The sequence below is a fragment of the Aythya fuligula genome, chromosome 21, assembly GCF_009819795.1.
Source record: "Aythya fuligula isolate bAytFul2 chromosome 21, bAytFul2.pri, whole genome shotgun sequence".
NCBI lineage: Eukaryota > Metazoa > Chordata > Aves > Anseriformes > Anatidae > Aythya > Aythya fuligula.
Genome location: NC_045579.1, coordinates 4,019,553 through 4,025,552, shown reverse-complemented (window position 1 = coordinate 4,025,552; position 6,000 = coordinate 4,019,553). Strand labels below are relative to the sequence as shown.

Below are 6,000 nucleotides of genomic sequence, written 5' to 3'. Positions count from 1 at the left end.
CTAATGTAGAATGAATCACTGGGGAGGAAAACTGCACCCAAACGCTGTTTTAATGCTTTGTAGGGGTTTTCACAATTGTTGTAGTTTTTTTTTTTTTATTTTCAGAGAAATCACTGACCTAATTCTGCACAGCCCTAGACAGAAGTTAGTGGAGTTAAACTGCACTAAGGACAGTACTAAATATGATGTCCCACCAACACGAAGTCCTTTGAAGTTTAAGCAATGGTATTTTTTAGGACATATTTAAACCACCTCTTTGCTGTTTCTGCAGCAGTATCTCCCTCCTGGGTACTGTGCAGTGATGTATTTGCTTTTGTGTTCACGGGCATAACTGTAGGGGATAAGCACACAAGTTCACAAACAAGGCTGGCAAGAGGGAAAATTCCCCTCTCACCACCCAAAAAGTAGCAACTTGTTCTTCCACAGTCCTGCAACCCATGGGGAATGGTGAATAATGTAATTAAGAGCCAGGAGCTTGTTAAAAAATGAATAAACTTTGTTCTGAAGACAGATGTCTCAGGCATCAAATGTTTTCAAGTTTAAATCTGACTTGTATGAAATCTGACTTGTATGTAGTGGTTTGTGTGGAAAGTAAGATACTTCATGTAAAATTATTATTTTGAGAATTGTAAATGGTATTCAGAAATGTAAGGCTGTTTATAGCACTGGAACTGACCAAACAATTTGTGCAAAGGAGGAACTCTACTGAATTTATTGCCACAGAAATCACTTTATTATTTCAGAAGATTCACAGAATTATTTAGGTGAGCTTATCCAACTCCATTTAACCACAGATATTTAAAAAATAATCAAGAAAAAAAGAATTGAGGCAGATCGCAGCAGGAACACGGGGGTCGCCAAGGCCTGTGAGGGCCGCGTTCCCCCCTCGCAACCGTCGCGCAGCCGAGGCCGACGCACGCACACAGCGGGGCAGTGCCCCCGCGTCCTGGCGCCGCTTCCTATAGGCTAACGGAGGGCCGACGCGGGTTCCGCCCCGAGCTCTGATTGGCTGTTCCGGCGGAGGAGCCGAATCGCCTTGTCCTCGGGGTTCGGCGGAGGGATTGAGTCAGGAAGAAGGGAGGGGCCCTCCAGGGAAGGCGTTCCCTCACGCCCCTCCGATTGGCTCTCGGCCGTGTCAATCTTATGATTGGCACTGCGGGGGGGCGGGAGGGGGCCGGCTCTGCGCGCGGCGATTGGCGAGCGGGAGGGAGGTGGGAGCCTCGGCGCGCGGCGATTGGCGGGCAGGACTCTCCTCCCTCCCCCGCGGAGGCGGGGCCGGGCGCAGAGCGCCGCGCTCCTGTCAGTGTGGGAGCGGCGCCGTGGGGTGCGCATCGCTGCGCTCCCTCCTCCGGCCGCGGCCTTTTTCTCTCTTCCTTTCCCCGTTCCTTTCGCTTCCCTTTCGGCCTCAGCAGCGAAGCGTGATGGGGGCGGCCGCCTTTTGCCCTCCCTTCGCCGGCCCCGCCGCCTTCCCCAGCCGCTGACAGGGCCGGCGGCCCCCCGCGGCCTTCGGACGCCCCCAGGTGAGGCGCTGAGGGAGCGCGGCCCGGCGGGGGGGGGCGGTTGGGGGGCGGCTCGGTGCCGAAACGCGGGGGGAGCCGGGGCTGGGCCGGGAGCTCCCGGGGCTGGGCTGTGGGGCCCCGGCCCCTCCTCGCCCGCGGCCGTCCCTTCCCTTCGCCTCTCCCCCTGGCGGCGCGGTCCCTTCCCGGTCTGGTCCCCGCCTGCATCCCGGCCGCGGGGGCCGCCGCCTTCCTCTTCATCATCATCCTCCTCCTCTTCCTCCTCCTCATCCTCCCCGGGCCGCCGAGCGCCCCCTCGGCGAGCCCCAGCCGCCCGCTGCGAGGAGGAGCCGGGAGCAGGGCTGTTTTCAGGGTGTCCGCTTGGGTTCTGGGCACCTCGAGGTAGTGCATTCCGGCCCTGGCTCCCGCACAGCACAAGCAGAGGCAGCCATGTTGGGATGACGAGCTGACAATCCGCCCTGAGCTGAGGCAGGGCGGCGGGCCTGGGAGGTTGGGGTCGCGGGCAGAATACGGGCATGAAGCTGAGGCCAGCCAGCAAGAATTCACCGCACGCAGGTACCGAATTCAGAGCTGTGCTCTGAGATAGGATCAAACACCACAAGACGTTCACGGTATTTTTCAAAAATATCTTTCCCTTCATTTCTAGCTCTTTCTCAACTCAGTTCTCTTCGTTATTGTGCAGTGATGTGTTGGTGAAGAGCCATCTGTTTATAGCATTTGATTTGTCAGTGCGTGGCCAAATTCTGCGCGGCTGTTTTATCTGGCATCATCACTTTATCCCAAAGCACTAAGATAGCAATTCGTAGTGTATGAGTTCAGCTGATATATCAGGCTGTCAGCACTACCTGATCCTTGGTGGGGGACCTAAATTTGGATTCCCTGCAGTCCCCTTGTTCATAAAGCCCTGCTGCTCTGAACAGCTGTTTTGTTAACTTTCCACATACCAATCGCTGTGCTTCTTCCCCTCCTTTCTCTAGAGCTAGTTTAGCGATTAAGTGATAAGCGTATAAAGCGTTTTTTTTTGGTTTAAAACTTAGCACGTTCTCTGGTAGGCATACCGTATTGTTCGTTTCCTATACAAATATGACACAATGGCTGGTCGTGTTGAATAAAAACGATGCTTCTTTGTTTGTGACGTGTGTTTCTTTATTCGAATGTACAGATCTAGATTCTGACCATTGTAACAAGCCAAAAGTGGTTACAAAGACAACCTTACCTGAAGACACAAATAGCAATCTGATTCTTTGAATTCCTATTTTGTTAGTAACCATCTCAGGAAAGAGCAATATGCTCTGTAGCTTGCTGTAAATTGATTTGTCAGAACTTTCAAATACATCCAAGGATTCAAGTCTTAATGAACAGCTTATTTGTTTATACGTACCAAATCTCTTGAGACTGACTGGTGATTGACCAACATCATTGAGTTTGGCAGCTTGAATAGGAGAACAGGGTATTTAGATGACTTGTTTAGTGATATATTTTAGTAATAAAATCTCAGTACGTGGCTTATTGGGTGGATTTTGGAAATTTTTAAGTAATGGCTTAAAGTAAGTGGAAAATGAATACGTAGGGTTTGCTTTTGTGCTGGTAGAACTCAGTAAATTCTCAGACGCTGCCTACTGCCCATTTTACAGACAGTGGTGTATCATGTCAAGAAGTCAAATATGCATTTCACTTCCTTACTAAGTTCTCAATTGGATTCATACAGAAAAAGCATTTAAAGATATACAGCAAGTAGATTCTTTTCCAGACGTTAGGAGAATGATTCATTCCAGAATGAACATCAGCCTTCTAAGCCTGTAATGAACATATAACAGACAGCTTCATGTTCTTCAGATTGGTCTCCTAAATCTGTACCACAGGCTGCATTATACTTTTAGGCTTACTTTGTTGCAATTTGCATCTCCTGTTACCACTCTTAGATGGTGTTTGGTAGTATTAAGTGATACTGCAAGGAAATGTGAACCATGAAAAACCAGCTGTGGTTTATTTCTAAATTCTGTGATGCTGCTCAACTTGATCTTGCTTTGCCTTATGGTATCATTCTGTATGATGAAGGCAGTAATGCCTTTATAAAATATTATGACCAGTTAGACTTTAAAAAACAAACAAAACAATTTAGACGGTTTGGGGTTAATTTTCTTATTAATTAAAACTGAATCTTGCATAGTGAGGTGGTGTTTTGAACATCAAAAATCTGTGGGCAACAGCAAGTAGGCATTTTGCTTACTACAGCTATGAAAAGTGGAGTTGAGAATGAGACAAAATTAAATGCGGTGTAGTTTTAAATGAGCACAAAAGATAGGGTTGGAAAAAGTCAGTAACTTCAAAAGTCTACCAGTGATTTTTTTTTGCTAATGTAGTTGGTTCTGCGACCTGTTCTGTAAGTGTTTCTTCACAGCTCGGTTTCGAACAAGGCTATCATTTAGCTGGCGCATGTGGAACCTCTGGTGGTGTACTTTTCATGTTTTCTTGCTGTGAATCTGGTGTTTACTGGTGAAATTAGTTTCCCCTAATTTCAGCGTGTGGTTTGCTTGTTGGAGAGTAATGATTTCTGTTGATTGAAATGAAAACACAGTCAGGTTGCTCAAGGCACTTTCAGAGGACATTTCATTCGCACAATCACCGTGTTGTTCTTCAGCCGCTGTTTGAGAAGAGCAGGGATAGCATTTTGTGAAAGTACTTTTATTTGTGAGGGTTTTCCTTGTCGGTGGCCATAAGCTGATTTGGCTCCTTTCCTGAGGTCTTTCAACAAACGCTAATGAATCCTGTTTTGATATCACCCCCAACTGTTTTCTGTTATTGGTTTTGGTAGTTTAAAGGATTAAAAAAGAATAGAGTAGAAGTGAGAAGCTCTTGATTCAGTACCGTGCAGATCTCTGTTTTATTAAAGCTCTGTTTCAGTGTTAGGTATTTTTGTATATGTACTGGAGGAGGAGGAAGAGAGATCCGAGCCCAGTATCATGTGAGATAAAGGATTTGAGCAGAGAAGCTCCAAATAAGTGAAATGTTTCCCATGCAGCAGGATGAGTTTCTAGAACTGTTGTTCCATGCTAACGCTGGGATGCTTTTGAATGCATCAATACCAGGAGAATAAGTGCCTAGCAGTGCATGGCATTGTGTTACGGGCAGCTTTGTTTTCTTCTCCATAAGTCTATGTTCTACTCTGTGTGCAGATAATCCAATTTTACTTATTTTCACAGTAAAAGATAAATCTTTATCTTCTCCTTTAATTGCCATTTAAACGTCAAAGTTTGCCTGAAGTGAGGATTCTGCTCTGTGCTTGGGTCATTGAGAGGAGCTTGGTGGTGGTGTGATGCTGCCTCCTGTAGAGGATTCAGGCGTCCAGTTCTTGTTGGTGAGAAGTGATTGAGTTCTGCAGGACTGCACTCTGTGTGATATAGATTATAAAACAGCATTGAAGCAAAAGATAGTATATTACTGAGAGACAAACTTTCTTACGTAACCTATTTACAACCTTAGTTGTCTTACTTTCTGGTCAGTTAAACCAGTCAGAGTGCCCTGAAGGGCATCAGACTACTCCAACGGACACAGCTCCTCTAAGTGCCCGCCTTCCACTCCGCTGCAGTCAAGTGTGTCTCATGGACCAGGCATGCATCCGGAGTGCTTTCTGGTGCACTTAGTTGTAAAATGGTTTCTGTTTAAAAAGTAGCTGCCAGCAGCACTTTGGCATTTCTGGGGGCAGGAAGAACGTTGGCCTGGTTTAGAGGTATTCAAAATGTTTTAAAAGTAGATGATTCTTTCAATCTGTCATCTGTTTTCCATCTTCTTGTATTTATTCATTGGTTAGCTGTAGATATTAATGTAGTACTCAGAGGTATTTCTGTGAGTACATCAGAAAAAAAATCTTTATATGTGAGACTTCGATGTGAAAGGGATGTGAGCTCCTTAAGTTTCATAAATCATATGAAAAAACTACATTGTATTGTTTTTAAATCTCTTCATGAATGCCTTTACCTTCATTTATTGGTCCTTGTAGCAAGGTGTCAAAATTATGGTTTCACCTTAAATAAGGGTAGATAGAGAAAAGGCAGCTGAGAACCACCAAGCCGGTGTTAGGCGGGGTTTCCAAAGTCTACATCCTGAGAAATCTGTGAAATTGGTTGCGAGTTCGTGTTTTGTTGTCCCTTCCTGTGATGTGCCACACCCTCGGAAAACTCCACGTAACCATCATTTTCTGCAGTCTGGCCAAGTAAACCCCTAAGCTATGAACTCGATAATAACAGAGACTTTGCTCTTGATAGAACTCTTTAGAAGCAGAATGCCGACTTGGCCACGTTCAGTAGCATTCCTGTTCCGTAGCAGCAATATTCGGGGTCAGTTGAATAATGCTGCTGGCTGTATCCAGATTAGTCTGTCACTTAGCTTTCCTGGGAGGGCACAGACACTTATGCAAGGGTTGTATTAGGAAGGGAGAGCAAAACTTCTCCTGAGTGGAAGGTTATAATGAAGGTACAGATTC

The 6,000-nt window shown here is 46.1% G+C and overlaps 1 protein-coding gene across 10 annotated transcripts in view; it reads left to right on the top strand.

Moving 5' to 3' along the window:
• Positions 1-1,314: 1,314 nt before the first annotated feature.
• Positions 1,315-6,000, top strand: part of KIF1B (kinesin family member 1B) — a 94,085-nt gene continuing 89,399 nt past the window's right edge. For all 10 annotated transcript variants that reach the window (XM_032201589.1, XM_032201597.1, XM_032201594.1 and 7 more), the window contains exon 1: positions 1,315-1,520. The gene's annotated coding sequence lies outside the window, so the exon portion shown is untranslated. The remainder of the gene's footprint in view (positions 1,521-6,000) is intronic.